The sequence below is a fragment of the Pelobates fuscus genome, chromosome 6, assembly GCF_036172605.1.
Source record: "Pelobates fuscus isolate aPelFus1 chromosome 6, aPelFus1.pri, whole genome shotgun sequence".
In the NCBI taxonomy this organism is placed as follows: Eukaryota; Metazoa; Chordata; class Amphibia; order Anura; family Pelobatidae; genus Pelobates; species Pelobates fuscus.
This window is the reverse complement of record NC_086322.1, coordinates 79,159,089-79,177,038: the sequence shown is the minus strand read 5'-3', so window position 1 is coordinate 79,177,038 and position 17,950 is coordinate 79,159,089. Positions and strand designations below refer to the sequence as shown.

The window sequence follows — 17,950 nt, the reverse complement described above, 5'->3', positions numbered from 1 at the left end:
AATTGTAAAGTATTTAGGAATTGCCATGGAACACACACTTATATTATTCCTGTATTCATCTATTTCTTTATTTATTTCTTTAAAGGGACATTATACTGTGGTAATAGTTACAATACCATTATCCCCAGGTGCCATCCATGGTAAGAAGTTAAACTGTCCCCTGGGAGCTGTCAGTCCATCTGCGATATGACTAACGCATATCTTCCCATTCCATTCTAGCAATATCTGCTTTGTCCTTATTAGGATTAGTGTATCAGGTGATATTCTCAGTCAGTGAAAGATGCCCAAAGGACCAAATTGTTTAAGTGTAATGGGAATAGGAACGTCTGTTTTAGTTATATCAGAGAATATGGAGACCTGAATGACCCACGGAAGTGTCACACATATTTGTTAAATATAGAGGAAAAACTTAATATAATATTAAACTTCTTGGCAAGTGACAGTTCAATGTAAAAGGGGCACTGTAGGCACCATAGCCATTTAATTGAACTGGATATAGAGCCTGGAGTCCATGTCACAGTGGGATAGCTAGGGGGTGGGGTGAAAGGGGTGGTTCGTCCGGGGCGGCACTTTCAGTTACAGTACCTACAGTGTTCATTTAAATGTCTGCTATCACATGCAAAAAGCTTCATGGACAGAACTGGATAGAATGAGTGATTGCAAAGTGAGGACCTGTGCTACTACTATTAGAATATGGCAAAACAGGAGAAGCACACTATGCATTTTGGAATACGGCCATCAGCATTATGGGATAATTACTATTAACATATTGCACCACCAGCATATAGATCTAAAATACACCACAACACTCTAAATGGCATTTTCAATAATGATTTCTTAGTAACATGTTTAAAACAATGTATAGATAAAAGTGTATGTGGAAAATATCATAATGCTGTATTTGCATGACAGGTGTACTTGCATGACCTTTTAGTTCTTTTAAAGAATTTATTTTTTTTTGTTTGAAAAACAAACAAAATAAATCTAATGTTTGAAATACTAATTAATATTTACACTCTGAATTAACCAGTTAATACAATTACACAAACATTTTATACGGTGCAAATTATGGGTCCAATACAAACCATTGTCTGGAAATCTATTCATACACAGAACTATACACAGGACATGTGGTCACGCATTTAGACTGGAAGAAAGGAGATTTAGTCTAAGGCTAATTAAAGTTTATTTCACAGTAAGAACAATAAGGATGTGGAATTCTCAACCTGTAGTGGTTTTATCAGAGCAAAAATGGATGTAAGAAAGGCTGAACTTGATGAATGCATGACTCTTCAGCATATGTAACTATGTGTCAGGATCGGGACAGGGATCCAACACGCAAAGTACAAACAGGACAGGGTACGTATACCGGACCTTAGAATGGCCGGACTAACGTACGGAGAGTAAAGAGAATGGTCAGAAACAAGCCAAGGTCGAGGGAACGAGAGGACAGGTGAGCGAGGAACAAGCCGGGTCAAGGATACCAGAGGGAAACAGAGTAAGTCAAACTAGCCGGGTCGGAACCAAAGGAATAACTGAAATCGCCAGAGCACTGTGTGACTAGACAGGCTAGAACCACGACAGGGCAATGAGTGAATGGGAGAAACAGGTTTAAATACCCTGGTTACAGTGAGTATACCCGCCTCCGACGAGTCCTGAGTGGCTTCCAGTCACTTGAGTGACAGATCGGTCCGGACTGACGTCATGACGTCGGGCAGCGTGCGTGACATCATAAAATGAGACGGATCCCTCGCGGCCGGCGTGAGAGTGTCTAGGAGAGCCGCGAGGGATGGAGGAAGCCGACCTGCTGGAGGAGTAAACTACTAAGTCTCTACCTCTTTCGGAGGTAGAGGCTTCAGGTACCCTGACACTATGTAACTGTATATATGATAGATTATAGGGTGTATAGACATTTTGGGAATCTTCACTTCGAAACATAACAGCAGATTCCTTAAAATACCCATAAGCATGTTTTTTAATGCTCTTTAAAATTTATGTTTTTATAATAATATAAAATTTATTAATTAAAATCTGTAAAAATGACTGCGATATGAGTGTATAATTTCTAATAGTTATGCCACAAGGTTTCTACATAGAACAAACCACAAAAAAATTTACATACACCAGAATTACATTTTATATGACCATGAACCACAATTTATTAAAAGAAAATATACAGAGAAACACATATTCTGGAATGCCCATATCTTCTTTTTTATGCCGGCTTTATCTGTATATTTAATTTGTATATTTGTATAGTAAACTCTGTACAATTTATATAACATATTACCTTCTAAGGGCTGGTGCTACTATAAGGCGCTCTCGCCCCAGGGGGGCAAATTTCCTCTCCTGCCAGTCACTTCATGTATAGTGGCCGAGCGCCTGTACCTCAGCTGCCCGGCGTGAGGAAATTCCGATCTATATCAGCATTGTCTGATCCCTTGCGTACCCTGTAGAGGTACTGGGAGCCAGAATGCAATGTCACTCCAGCACAGGCACCACTGCAGGGAGTGCATGGGAACTATACAGACAATGCTGATATAGATTGGAGCTCCGTTAGAATTGCGTGATTGTGTCCACCCTAAAGTTTATCCCCCACAATACTGTTCCTCTCCCCCCTATAATACTGCTACTACTCACCAGCCCCAATTAACCTTACTAAAGTCACAATACTGTTCCTATCCCATCACTAATGCCTCAATCCCCCACAATACTGCCCCTATGCACCACAATACTGCCCCTAACCCACCACACTAACGCCCCAATCCTCCCACAATACTGCCCCTATCCCCCCACACTAGAGAATCAATCCCCCACATTATGACCCTTCTCCCCATCGCAATTAAGCACCAATCCCCCCACGATACTCCCCCTATTCCTCCACTCTAAAGCCCCTATGCCCCCACAATACTGCCTCAATTTTCCAATACTGCCCATATCTCTCTCCCACTAAAGCCCCTGTACCACACAATACTGCCCCTATACCCCACACTAAAGCACAGTGACACAGAAAGGGGCTGGTGGGAAAGTAAGTGATACACAGGGGGTGTAAGACATGCTAAAGGGGGGGATATAATACACTAAAGGGAGTGTAGCAGACACAAAGGGACAAAAGGGGTAAGACATTCAAGAGTAAATATGTAACACTAAAGGGGGTAAGAAATTCAAAAGAGGGGTTACGAGGCACACATCAAGATGCATTTTTTTGGGAAGGGGCGGCAAAATGCATTCTTTAATGATATTGGAAACCTATAAATGTGTAATATATGTATCTGCATTATTGTCTTACCCCCATTAACACTGTATTTATCTATTTCTTTGAATATTTACCAGGTCTACAGAGCACCCTTGAGAATCTAGAGGACAAACCCAAGCTTGAAGTCATATCAGAAAATAATGATTGAAGACAATACTTTGTCTATGAGGTTCTCTGCTGTAACTTGATAGTAAACATTCCACCTTGAGTACACATTACATCACAAATGTAAATGGCACAATATGGACAGTTCGCCAGCGGGAGGGCCTTTAGCTAAACTACAATGACAAGTTTTGTAGCTTTTTTTAGAAGCTATTTACATATTGCTTGACTCAAAGGCATGGACTATTGATGTTCATACAGACACACACCCTTCTTTGTTTCCTTTGGCTATAACTGCTGTGGGTTCGTTTCTTAATACAACAAAGAAAAGTATGTTTTAGATGTCGTTAAAACATTTTTTTTTATAATAATGATGTTGTACTATCTGTATGTTCCAAGGAAACAAAAAACCATACAATGCTAGTAAAGTAGATGATATTTAAACTCTGACTTAGGAGATCTTTGGTTTTTGTGTTTTATCTATTATCTCTACTTTACTCCCTCTCTTCCAAACCAACATTATTTTTTCTTAAAGAGTAACCTATAAACCCAGAGAATTTTTGAGCTCTGTTCTCACCACACATCATGTTTCTCGTTTCCTTTAAACAGTTACTCCAACCCATCCTGATTGAATGTTAAATTGCTTTAAAATGTCCTAGTGGGTATTGCTAAATAGGTCCCCCCATTATAAATTACTATAATAATAAACTTGTCTTAGATCATTTTACCAGTTCAGAGTGCAAGCACATGCTCTGAGCAAGGGAGGGGAAAAGGGAGAGGTTTTTAAAAAAAAAAAAAAAAACCCAAACAACCCAATGAACAGCAATTGAGGGAGGTGGAAGGGAGCTCATGGTAGGAGAGAGGAGAAAGCAAGGGATTAGATGATTACACTTGTCACACACTGCGCATGCTGATGACAGATGTAATTTTTACACAGAATTGACCTTCGGCTGTTCCAGGCTGCCTATGTCACATGTGTTGGGGATGCAAGTTAATTTATCTCTATATGTGCAGCATTTCAAGCAAAAATGATGCACATACAGTTTACTACCAATATGACCACTTCTAAAAGCAGTAGTAGTCTTGGTGGTTGGTGTAACCCTTTAAACTTATAGAATTTCCATCCAATTCCACCATCTAGTACCATTTTCCATTCTGAATTTGCTTGACTCCTTGTATCCCCTTGTTACTGAGCCTTTTCCACCTTGCCTAGCTTTCCTGGCTATTTAACCCCTTAAGGACCAAACTTCTGGAATAAAAGGTAATCGTGACATGTCACACATGTCCTGTGTCCTTAAGGGGTTTAAGTTGCATTTGTCATGACAGGTGCCCTTTATCTTTAATAATAGAGTTTCAAAGTTCATCTACACATTGTGCTAGCAGAATTACTAGAAAATATCAAAATTTCTCTAAAATCAGAGGTTAAATAACAGCCCTTGCCCCCTGTCAGTCAGTTTTGTTTGTGCTGAGAAGCACAGAGTTAAGAAGACTTTGCTCTGCATTTTTGTTGTCAGGGAAACCGCTCTTTGGGCATCTCTCTTTCTTGATATCAGACTGAGGGAATGCAATGCATGCAAGGGAAATTATGGAGGAATGACAATCTCAGTGTGAGAGCAGCACTAGCAACTGCACGAAGAGAGGAAAGAAGCAGCCAGAATGATTTATTGCAGCAGCGTTGGGCAGGAAATCCTAGAATGGAGAGAGAGAACAGCTATGTTTTATTTACACAAGGCCAACATAAAGTGTTGGCAACTATTAAGTTGTAAAAGGAAGCAAGTTGGTGCTTCCCAAACAGGGCTATGCAGGTGTGTCTTACAGCAAGTGTAACATCCACTAAAAACATGATTGGTACTCTCAGCAGGAGACTGGGAATATGGAAATAAAGTAAAAAATATAAGATTTTAATAGTATTAAGGAAAGATACGCTGAACATACGCCAAGGCAGATGGTTAGGTAACTGCAGATCTATATCTATCATGACAAGTTCACTTTAAGAGGGAAGGCATAACTTGTAATTTAGAGCAGAAAGCAGAGATCTGCCCTGTTTTAGAACAGATCTGACCACTGTGATACCCCAACATACTACTGACTACTTATGCAGGACGACAAGGGAAATTAGAGAGCGCTGTGCACAGAAGACCATTAAAGTAAGATATAAAATGAATTCAAAGGTGCAATGCACGTCTCCCAACAGTCGTGCTTTCGGTAATTTCAGGTTCCTGTTCGGCAGTCCCACTTCAGTTTCCTGAATAATTCCAGAACTGTCCCCGGGCAGCACAGCACAAGCCATCATTTGACACACTTGCACAGTGCAGTGGCTTCAGCACTCCCTGCATGGTCCTCAGCTGGCCAAAGTAACTGTCAGTAGTTGCCCCCCCTTTTGCATGTGTCCACCATTAATGCGCATCCCTAGTGACATGTGTGGTGAAACTTGCAATGTCCCTTTATTTCTCTGCTCACCCGTTCTGATTCTTCCCAAAGAAATGATAAAAGGTATGCAAGCACCTGAAAACATGAAGTTACACGCGCACTCCATACAACAGAGTTGCAGAATACATTAACACACAAGTATATTTAATATCTTCATAATTCAAGAACCAGAAGTTCCACTGTTTTCCACGAAAGAAGATTAGCTGAGATATAATGATATGAAATTGAGGAGTTAATAGATTTCCAATCAAATACACCAACATTACACATTATGCCTAACATGTCAATGTTTTTCAGTATTAACTTATTTACTATGGAAGTAGACATTCCAAAACAACAGCCTTGAGGATTAGTTTAATCAAATTATGGTTAAGGTGTGTATGCATTTATTTAAAAACTTTGATCAGAAGAATCATTTTATTTAGATCTTTAGCAGGGCTACCATCAGAGATTTTGGGGCAAATTACACAACGCAAGGTCTGGATCTATGGGGCTCCCCTGTCTACCCACAAGGATGCAGTGTGTTTACAGTGGATGTAGATTGTGTATAGTGGATGCAATGTGTGTCTAGTGGATGCAGAGTGTGTATAGTAGATTAAATGTGTATACAGTGGGTGCAATGTGTGTGTAGTGGATGCAGAGTGTGTATAGTGGATTCAGTGTGTATACAGTGGATTCGGTGTGTGTGTAGGGGATGCAGAGTGTGTGTATGTGTATAATGGATGCAGAGTTTTTGTGTATAGTGAATAGAGCCCGTGTGTAGTGGATGCAGAGGATGTATATAGTGGATGCAGTGTGTGGGTGTGTATAGTGGCTGCAGTGTATATATGGGTGTGTAGTAGATGCAGTGTGTGTTTGTAAAGTGGCTTTAGTATGTGTGTAAAGTTGATGAACTGTGTGTGTGTGTGTAAGGGATACTGTCTATATGTTGCAGTGTGTAATGGATGCCGTGTGTATAGTGGATTCAGAGTGTGTGTTTGTGTAGTGGATGCATTGTTTGAGTAGTTGATGTAGTGTGTATGTAGTGGATTTAGAGTGCTTGTGTAGTGGATTTAGTGTGTTTGTGTAGTCAGTGTAGTGTGTGTTTAAATATGTGGAATATGATAGGCGCTGCCTTTTGTGGACAAAAGCTTTTATTTAACTGTAATTTTAATTTCATTCATCCATTCCTGCTTCTAACCTTGGTGGTACAGTGGGATTGTGAAATTTTCCAGCTGGCTTTTAGTGACGAGGGGGCCCAGCAAATGCTATCTTCAGCCTCTGGGCGTAGGGTTGCCCTGCTAACTCGCAGAAAAACTCTGTCAGACAGGCTCGTGAGAGTTGGAGAGGATCTGCCTGAGGGGGCAAATGGCGTTTGCCAGCTGCTGTGTAGTGAATAGGGGGCCCAACAAACTGCACAATTCTTGTCTTCACTATACATGCAGCCAGTGGACTAAGGGCCCCCATGGGTATATATATATATAGCAATAATCAATATACTATATGCACATTGGGAGTGTGGGGCCCACTCCCATGGGAGTGTCTGGTAGACAGCCACTAGAGGTGGAGTTAAAGGAACACTATAGTCACCTAAATTGCTTTAGCTAAATAAAGCAGTTTTAGTGTATAGATCATTCCCCTGCAATTTCACTGCTCAATTCACTGTCATTTAGGAGTTAAATAACTTTGTTTCTGTTTATGCAGCCCTAGCCACACCTCCCCTGGCTATGATTGACAGAGCCTGCATGAAAAAAAACAAAAACTGGTTTCACTTTCAAACAGATGTAATTTACCTTAAATATTTGTATCTCAATCTCCAAATTGAACTTTAATCACATACAGGAGGCTCTTGCAGGGTCTAGCAAGCTATTAACATAGCAGGGGATAAGAAAATCTTAATTAAACAGCATTTGCAATAAAGAAAGCCTAAATAGGGCTCTCTTTACAGGAAGTGTTTATGGAAGGTTGTGCAAGTCACATGCAGGGAGGTGTGACTAGGGTTCATAAACAAAGGGATTTAACTCCTAAATGGCAGAGGATTGAGCAGTGAGGCTGCAGGGGCAGGTTCTATACACCAAAACTGCTTCATCAAGCTAAAGTTGTTCAGGTGACTAAAGTGTCCCTTTAACCCTGCAATAATCACTACTGCAGGGTTAAGAAGCCTGGGACACTGCACCCAGACCACATCAATGAGCTGAAGTGGTCTAGGTGCCTATAGTGTTTCATTAAGCTTTAGAATGCCTACTTTGTATAAGAGAGGATATAGACATTGGCTAATCTCTTTCTGTACAGGTGGGTAAAAGAATGCATTAAAAAAACGTTTCTTTTGTTTGTCACAGAACTTTTGTTTTGTCACGTGGAACACAGACAAACTGCATCCTTTACAAATGACAAGTTGCTCAATGTCATCTATACTGTAGCGTGCCAACAGCCCATCAAAAGGAGCTACAATGGAAACTACTGATTGGAATAACAGCTTTTCATTGTGATAATGCATAATCAATATTCCTTTATTTGTGCTATTCAATAATATCTCTTCCTTCTTTTACTTACGAAAGTTGAAAATTGCTTTATTGTCATTTTGTGCGGAACAATTCTTTTTCTGTCTAGTATTTTCACATTGTTTGCTGTTAATGTTTAGCCAGCTGGCTGTATCCTTTTTTATACTCTGTTTTAGTTTCGTAGTCCAAGCAGTCTACGCTGGGTTGGTGAAGATAGTGGGGTTAAGTTGTTAAAAATGCGTTTGAAGACAAAGCCAGACATTGGCAACAAAACTGCATTCTGAGAGAGATTAGATATTTGTACTCCATTCTCATTATCAAAAAATTATGGAAAGTCCTTTCCTATGCTAAGCATATATAGCTTGCATTATGTAATTTATCAAAAATTCAGTACAATGTATACAATGTTTTCATGGAGAGGACTGTATACCATCTAGCGCGGCAGAGGCAACAGTATTAATTAAACAAATACCATGGGATGGAATGGACCTCTCCCTTTACTGCAGGATACAGATTGTACATTAAAATGTACAAAAATAACTTTTTTTAATAGATTAGAGGACTTCTGTCATGATTATTTACTTCTTGTTTTTAACATTTTATTTTTAATTTAATGACACTTTTTGAAAACATGATGTATATTGATTTTTTTTTTAGCAAATTTTGTATCTGGCTGAGCAGCCATTTTGGGTCAGATTCTACGATTATCCGACAAACTGCTGCTCAGCCTAACCTGCCTACTACCGTGATTGCTTAGTTTGATCCTGCAGCAGAAGACAAGTTAGGTTGGGCAGATATTGTTCAAAGAATAGTATAAACTGACCCAACATGGGTGCTCAGACAGATATAAAAAGTGACATTTTCTAAAAAAAAAAAATCAATATACATAATTAAAAAAAAATCATTGTTTCATCATATGTAATATACTTTTAAAAACCGTGAAGTTAGAATTTGATGATAGCAGTCCTTTTTTGTTTTTTTAATTCTTATTTTTGAAGCGCATTGTGAGATACATGTTGGAGGTAAGACATATAACTGATTACATGAGGTGGTTCAGTGACATTTTGTTAAAGAGAAATAGTTGCGATCTTTTTTTTTAAAACATAAGATAATTCAGATAATCCCGTGAGACAGCTGCCCTTGATGTGTAAATCGTGACCCTGTGTTGGGGGGGTAGTTTGCATGGAGAGCGCCAGGGGGATCCGTGTGACCCAAACTCTATGCCTGCATCCCCTGCCCTATCCCTTTCGTGGTGGTGGCCGTATGGGTCAGCGGTCTAGTGGTGAGGCGCAGGATACAGGTGTGTACATAGTAGCTGAGCAAAGGATTTTAAACCGAAATAATATTGGTATCTACTGTCAGGGAGTATAGAATTATGCCCGGTAATGGTGGGTATAGAGTGAACGGTCTTGTGCTTTAGACCTTCAGTGGTAGTTCTTGTGGTGGCCGACGCATTGGTGTCCACTGTGGGTCTCCTGGGTACGAATGGGGCCATGCCAGCTGGGTCCCAGGTGTGGGGCTGGGCCGCCACTTGCGTTTGCCAGTTTGTGAGTGAGTCTCGTGGGAAGCTTAACTTCACCAGTGTCGCCTCTGCTTCTCCGATGTCTTGGACTGAGTAGGAGGCACCGTCCTGGGTGACCATCAGCATGTGAGCCATTTTCCATCTGTATGTGATACCCTGCGCTCGCAGGAATATGGTGAAGGCTGCACCATTTTCCACCACGCTATGGTGCCCCCTGAGAGGATTCGCATAGAAGGTGAGAAGAGAGTTCTCAAAGTGGCAAGGCGTCTGTCCTCTGAGAGAGCTCAGCACCGTGACCTTGTCCTGTCCAGACTGGAAGCGAACGATCAAGTCCCTTGGGGCTGTAACAGGGGCCCGGGCCGGTCTGGGGATCCGAAACATTCCATCCATTGCCACCGACTTGGCTTGTCTGGTGGTTAGGAGTGCACATAGAAAGCGTCTGAGAAAGTGTGGCAATTCCGCGTCCAGAACAGCCTCTGCCACCCCTTTAATCTTGATGTTGTTGTGTGGTCTGGAGTCCTCCATAGCTGCATATCTCTGCTCAAGAGTGGTGTGTAGCTTTTGGAGTGTGTGCAGCTCCTGTTGCAATTGAGTGAGTTGTGTTGTGGTGGTGCGGGAATTCTCCTCAAGTATGCCCATGCGGCCTGTGAGGCCCAGCAGGTCTTTTCGGAGCGTGGCTACATCCGCGTGGATGTTGCGTCTGAGGCCCGCCAGGAGTTCTTGCATATCTGCCTTAGTAACCGGTGCTGCATCCAATTTAGGCTCAGTAGGCGCAGGGGGCGATATCTGTGCCTGTGGTGCAGGTAGGTGAAAGTCTTCCGACCCCAGAGTCTGGTCATCGGAGAAGTCGGAGCTCTCTCCCATGTAGTGTGGCAGCTGGGATTGCGGGGCGCCATGTGCCTGCCGCCATAGGTCCCCTATGGTCGCTATTTTTTATTTTCTGTGAACCCCTGGGTATAATTACCCACAATTCAATTTATCATGCAGGGTGGGTGGTACTGTTCACTAAACTGATGGAAGCCACACTGCCACTGCTATCAGTTTATTCGCATTTTTGTGATTGGGATGGTATGAAGAAATCTGTCAGCAGAGCTTCAGGGAAAAGGAAAGAGGCCTTTTCAAGTTGCAACCACCTTGAAATTTGTAACCAGACATAATTTGTAACCAAATGTCTCTTCAATAAAGACAAACAGGAAGACCACCGGCTGAGAGGAGCTAGCGACATCAACTCTTTGTAAAATATGAACATTCAAAATCTATGAGAGTCAAGGACACTACAATACATTCAATGTATTTAAACTCAACCTTTTCTTTTTCCCCCCAATACATTATCAAGCCATTGTCTCTTAGTTTGTTTACATGTTTGTTTTCAGAGGGCAGGTATTAGAGTTTTAGCGGCATTGAGGAAGTGTCTTAAAATAGTTTTTTTTTTATAGATAGATATTGGCATTGATGTTATATGCAGAAGTATTAAATCTGCATCAAAAGGTGGGACTCAACCCAAAATCTCAGAAATTGTGTTTACCATAATCCAAACCGGAATTATTTTTGGACAGTTCCACCAAATATGCGTTCCACCAAAAATACGTGTCCTTTCTGACATCTCCAGCATGTAGACGGTATATTTAGGAATATTCTATTAAGTAATTTTGGGGTTCAATACCACATTGAAAGAAGTTTCAATGAGGACTTGTTCTTTTTTCATGTGAACCTACCTGTTATTATTTCACTAATACGCCCTCTGGGGTAACATAAACCAGACATGATTCATACGGATAGTGACCCTGCACAACCATGTTCCCTGTAATGAATAAGGTTATATCAGTCCCCATTCAACACTGGACCTTCACCAAAAATTACAAGGGTGCCCTGTGAACACCTATAGTGCTGGACTAATTATTTTTAATTAACATCAACTTCTGTTTCAAATATCTGTTTACACCCTCTCCCCTACCGAGCGCTCAGACAAACTCTAGTGTGTTAGTTTTCTAAGAATTTTTTTTACTTAGAACTAAAACTTCGGGAAGGATTCTGGATTTGACATTAAATGTGCGGAATTTCTGAAAAGCGTGTTTGAATTAGAAAAAGAATATGTGATGGATCTAGTGCCGGAGGAATGGTGAGTTTAGTACTGTATGTAGCACAACAAACAAGGGTATTCAATAAAGTGGGAATTGTCAGAAATTAAATGTGAATTCCACTCAAACAGCCAATTTAAATAAATAGGTGCCTTGGAGATTGTTTTTTCCATATTGAGTATTTTGGCCTGAAATGTGAAATGAACTTTGAATTTACTTTGAGTTCTTGACAATGCAAACTTTAGTGAAAAGCTCTGTAAGATTTTGATGTTGTGTTTCAGGAACATCTCTTTAGAAGCATTTTAAATAACTCTTTGTTATTCCGCCTGATGTTTCATTAAACATTACAATTGACATTAAACAAAAAATTACAACAGAAAAAAATAATAATAATAATAATAATCTAAAATTACTTAATATTTTGCAGACAGAAATAGGAGCTGAACAACAGCAGAATTCAGGGTGAAAGCAACTTCACATCTTTTGTGGAGCATTCGCTTCACTGAGCTATTTCTGAACATTTGAGTCTCTTTCTGTTTCTGTTAGTTGCCTGCAATATTAATAAAACATACCTGTCACCTTCTTCCTACTAGTTCAGGCATGTGGCCATGAGACTTTTATCAGCCAGTTTTAAGATCGTTACAGTATCTCTGGTCTGCTGTGCTTGGAAACGGCATGAGAGAAATGGGATTCATCCGTCCTTTTACAGGCTGTTTAACTCACTGGAACTTTTCCTTCTGCAAGGTTGAAGTTGAACAATATCCCTTTGTGTTCTTTTTATTTAATTTTTTTTTTAAATGTTTAGACTTTTAGATGATCGGACCGACTTTCTGTGTATTATTATTTTATTATTTTTAGCATTTATATAGGGCCAGATTATTCCGCAGCACTTTACAATATTATAAAAGGGGTGAATTTAAAAATAATCAAGACAATCACAAAATGCTACAGGAACAATAGGTTGATGAGGACCCTGCTCAAAAGAGTTTACTGTCTAGCATACATTATATTTTATTACACAGTGAAATAGACAGAGAGACAGACAAATTTATTTATTGAAATTAATGACTAGCATTTTCTTCTTTGGGGTGTACATTTTGTCTTTTTGTCTTTATATCAAATTATTAGCAGAATATTAAATGATGCATTATTATTGCACAGTTTTTATACTTTGATAGTACATTTATTGTCATAGCTTGGCTATTTTAGCTATTGTTTTTTCATTTACAATTTTATCAGTTTTGTAATGGACAATAATACATAAGAATTATAGGTTTATCTAAGAATAACAAAGTCAGAGAGGAGAAGTAAGGACGAGCATGGCATGTGCCAGCTCATTGTGCGTTTGTGCGTGGTGGGAAATTTTGAATGGCAAGAGTGAGAGGAAAAAAAGTTACATCTCTGAAGGGACTGTCTTAGTGAGTTTTGGAAATCACTACAGTTAGAAGAAGCTTAGAGATACAGTGATATTATATCTATTTATCCCATAATCCATAATCTATACAGTGAGCAAAGGATGTTATTGTACTTAGAATATCTATTTAAGTGGAAAAAATATCTACAGTAATATTTGTATTTGAATGTATAACTAAAACAAAGAATGTGAGAACTTTGAGAACGGACAAAAGCTTAGAGGAACTCAGTAGTTTGCCCTTCAATAAATCTCCGCTCAGATCTAAAAATTATAGAAAGAACCAGCTCCAAGGCATAACACACTGATCCCAACCATAGGGGCAGACCAGAACCGAAGGTTCTCCCTGCACGAGACAAACAGCAATACCCAGACGATCGTTTCGGCCTTCTATAGGCCTTGTTAGTGAGGTGTAGCTGATACCCCTCTAGGCACAGAGAGCCTCCTTTTAGAGAGCCAAGTTAATGCATTGCAACAAAAAATGTATAGTGCGTCCAAATACAATCTCACCATCATTTCATGCCAGCAAAGTAAAAAACAAGGATGAAATAAAAACAGATACAATCATCAATAGTCCTTTTAGAGAATAGCAGTGAGTTATAAGAAGGTAGGTTATTTTAGCACAGCTTTAGGAATCTTTACTTTTTCATTTTCTAATTTCGCCATCATGTTCTTAAAGGAAAATAAAATAAAAGGAAACCGTTTATGTTGTAAAATATGCGTTAGAAGACGCCTACATGTGGAATTTTTGTAAAATCTGTATTGTTACTTTTCCCCTAACTATGTAACTCCCAACTTCAAAATATACACCACCCACTGTACAACACAAAGAAAAATCTTAAAAATACAGAAACACCTGTTTGCTCATAACTGGTTTATGTTTGCATGACTCAGAGTAGATGAACAAACACGAAGAACAGACAAGCGATGTGTGCCGAGAGTATGTGGAGTAGGGTGGAAGAAAAGGACAATGACAGCAAATAATTTCTGTCACTGTCATAGCAACACTCATAGAACTTATAAACCCATATCTTCAGAAGAAGCTGTCATGGAGCAATAAAAAGGGACCAGGAATCTACACTGAAGAAAATGTCACTAACATATAGAGATTCTCTAGATTCTAAACTCTTTTGAACTATTGTTCCTGTAACATGTAGCAATTGTATTATTTATTGCTAAATTTACCCCTTTATCATATTGTAAGGCTCTGCGAATAAGTTGGCGTTATATAAATGCCAATAATAATAATAATAATAATAATAAAAGATGATTTAGTTCTCTGCAAAACAGTACAGTTCCCACTGCGAGGTATTGCTGGACATTAACATTTCAGCATATTGCATTACATGTGCTGCTTTAACAACTGAACCAGTCCAAGCTGTCCTCCTGAAATTCTTCTGATTCCTTTGTAAACTGATAAGGGCTTGGCACAAATAATAAAAAAAAAATAGGATACAAGATCAGCCCAAGTACATGGAACTGTTTGCCTAAATTGTTTTTTACTTGTGTTTTTTTCTGTCGTTTGGACCTGTTGCAAAGACAGATGATACAATACAATAATGTTTTATAAATAAAATAAAAAAATGATAGCAGGTGTAGGAATTGCTACGGTAGGGCTCAAGCTAAAGCCTCAAATGTGGTACTCTTCAGCCCTGGATCTCTACAGTTAGTGGATCGGTTAGGAGCATAATAGAGTTTCTTTTAATTGTATATTGTTTATTATCTTATTCATCATTATTTATTATAATTTATTTAGCTCAGAGCAGCCACCTGACACAAAAAGATTTGTAACTGTGAGCTGTAGGTGACATATCTGTTAAAGTAGGGATGGTTGAGTGTTTCCCCAGCAGTGACAACCCACTATTTTACACAGCATACCAGGCATCCAACACCCAGGTTGAGACACACTCTACGTGTAATGTTCACCGGTGCTGTAAATAGAAATGGTGTATAAACCTCACCACGGCTACATGGAGTACCAATACCTCAACACATATTTTCATGGAGAAAATATGAAAATCAGCAGTTAGTCCAGTATTATCATGTTCCTGAAACAACACTGAACACTGAAAAGAAGTCATAAGTCAAAAGAACCCAACTTGTGGGGCAAATTCCACAACTGCCCAGTATAGGGGTAAATGGGGGAGGGTATCCCAGCCCAATGAAATTTGAAGTGAAACATTCCCTTTTGACACACAGTATAAATGGATGACATTGTGATAATGACAGCATAGTATAATATTTGGCCTTTAAAAGGTCAAACATACTTTGAAGAGATTATATATTGATTAGTTTCACTGGAAATACAGGAACCAACTCCAGTTTCAGTAGTTATGATTTTAGAATGTGAGATAACACTCGCCCCTACATTACAGTTAGATCAGTATCTGGACTTTAAATTGATACATTAAACAGAGGATGAGTGTGACTTGCATTAAGCCAGCTTATATTCAAGGTCAATATAACTGAGGTGCCATGCGGTATATGGACAGTATAGAGCACTGAGATATGCAATATGCTTTAAAATTGTTTAAATGCAAGTCAGTTTTCAACTTATCACAGCTAGATTTTTTGTGAATCTGACCTTTATTTTTACTAGCAGTTGTTACTGGATATGTTGACTTGCAAAGTAATTTGACCATCTTCACTTCACTGTGTAGACAAATCCATTTGTCTAAATGACTCAAAATCTCAGTTCGTTAAGACTTTTCAGCTGTCTTTATTGTATTTTTTCTACCATTATGAGGACATTCTCAAGCACTATACAATCCTTTTTAAGTGCTGACAAAATTGTATCTGTCAGGATCCCGCGGGCGGCTGCGAGGGGAGGCTGCAGTCCGCTCGCGGCACTCACCCTCCAGCCGTCCCCCAGCGGCAGCATGCATGACGCTGCACGCTGGGAGACCGCCCATTTTACTAAACGCCGGGGTCAGCCACCTGACCCGGCGTCAAAGGCACAGTGGGAGGTCTAGATATCTCCCACGTGTGATTGTTAATTCTGATTGCAAATTATCCAATCAGAATTAACCTAATGATTTATATACTTACCTTTCCGGTTCCTCTCTGCCCTGTTGTGGTCTTTGCTTGCTAGTATTGCTATTGAACTTGTGTTTCTGGTTACGTACTCTCTGGCTTGTTTATCCGACTTTGTGACTTTCTCCTACCCTTTGACCTCGGCTTGTTTCTCGTTATTCTGTCTTCTGGTTCCCCTTACTCGGCTTGTCTCCTGACTATTCTTTGTGTGCTTAGCCCAGCCACTCTAAGGTCCGGTACTGCACCTTTTCTGTGTGTGTGTTAGTGTGTTTGGTTCCCGGAATCGTGACAGTATCCTTCCTAGCAAGTGATGCATGACCAGTAAATTAAACACTTTCAATAATATTATTTTTTGTGATAATATCTTACTTGTCTTTGTTGCCACTATTTGACACCAATGTAGAGTGTGCAGAGTAAGCAAATACGCCCGAATCCTTCTCCATTAAATATATCACGGCCATTGAGGTGAACTGACGAACAGCAAAGAATTTCTGTGAAATGTAAAAAATACAAAGTTGTCATTTAAGTACAGTGACCTACACACATAAGCATGTCAAAAATAAAGTAACTAACCAACATTTTTCATTTAAGGGAGTAGAATAACAAAAATGTCTACTGTGTTTCTTTCAATTGCTACTACAATTACTGAAGTTAATTTTGCATTTAAGATGGATTCTAAAGTAGACCAACAAAATTCCTGAAAATATGCCCCGCTAATTGATTCTGAAGTGCTAAAAAAAAGTAATATACGTAGAGTGTTGGAACATCCAGTTTGGCAAGGGTTGCAAGTGCAACTGGGCCAAATTACAGGGCTGCACCAGGAGCTTGCAAGCTGTGGGGCCCCGTCAAGTGTCCCATGCACTTATGGCCATCCATTGGGTATCTCTGAACAGGGGCCATGTCAGATATGCTGCTTGGCTCTGGTGCTGAGAGAAGAGGAGGAGGGGTGGGGGTGGGAGAGAACCTGGGTGAGTCAGATACTACAATCCATGGACCAAAGAGAAGCCACCCTCTTGTCAAAAATTAGTGGCTAAAAATGAGTAAATTATGATTTGTGTGTGTGTGTGTGAGTGTGTCAGTGTTTGTATCTGTGTGTGTGTCAGTGTATGTATGTGTTTCTGTATGTGTCAATATGTTAGATGTGTGTAAATGTTAGTGTGTATCTGTGTGTGTTGTCAGCGTGTATATGAACCTGTGTGTCAGTGTGTATCTGTATCAGCATGTGTATATGTGTATACATCCCAACATCAAATTAAAACACTATACACAAATACACCCTTGTATGCAAACACTACATACAAACAGACATCTGCAATAAACGGCCAGCACTACAAACAAACAAACATATCCCTGTATTCAAACACCAACACTATGTACAAACACAACCCCCACATTTAACACTACAAACAATACACCACTACAATTATTAAACAGAAACAGTACATACAAACACACAACTGCATTTAAAGGATAACACCAAACACAAATACACCCCTATATTCATACACACCTAACCCCTAGAAAAGCATGCTTACACTCAAACACATAAACACTGCTTACAAATACAACCCTACAAGGATGGGAAAATGGTAGATTCCCAGTTAAAGCATTGTGGAAGTTGTACAACAGTTGAGGATC

The 17,950-nt window shown here is 39.6% G+C and overlaps 1 protein-coding gene across 2 annotated transcripts in view; it reads right to left on the bottom strand.

Annotated features, from left to right (window-relative positions):
• Nucleotides 1-17,950, bottom strand: part of LOC134615396 (uncharacterized) — an 83,562-nt gene that overhangs the window by 11,361 nt on the left and 54,251 nt on the right. For both annotated transcript variants that reach the window (XM_063459909.1, XM_063459910.1), the window contains exon 2: nt 16,682-16,803. The gene's annotated coding sequence lies outside the window, so the exon portion shown is untranslated. The remainder of the gene's footprint in view (nt 1-16,681; nt 16,804-17,950) is intronic.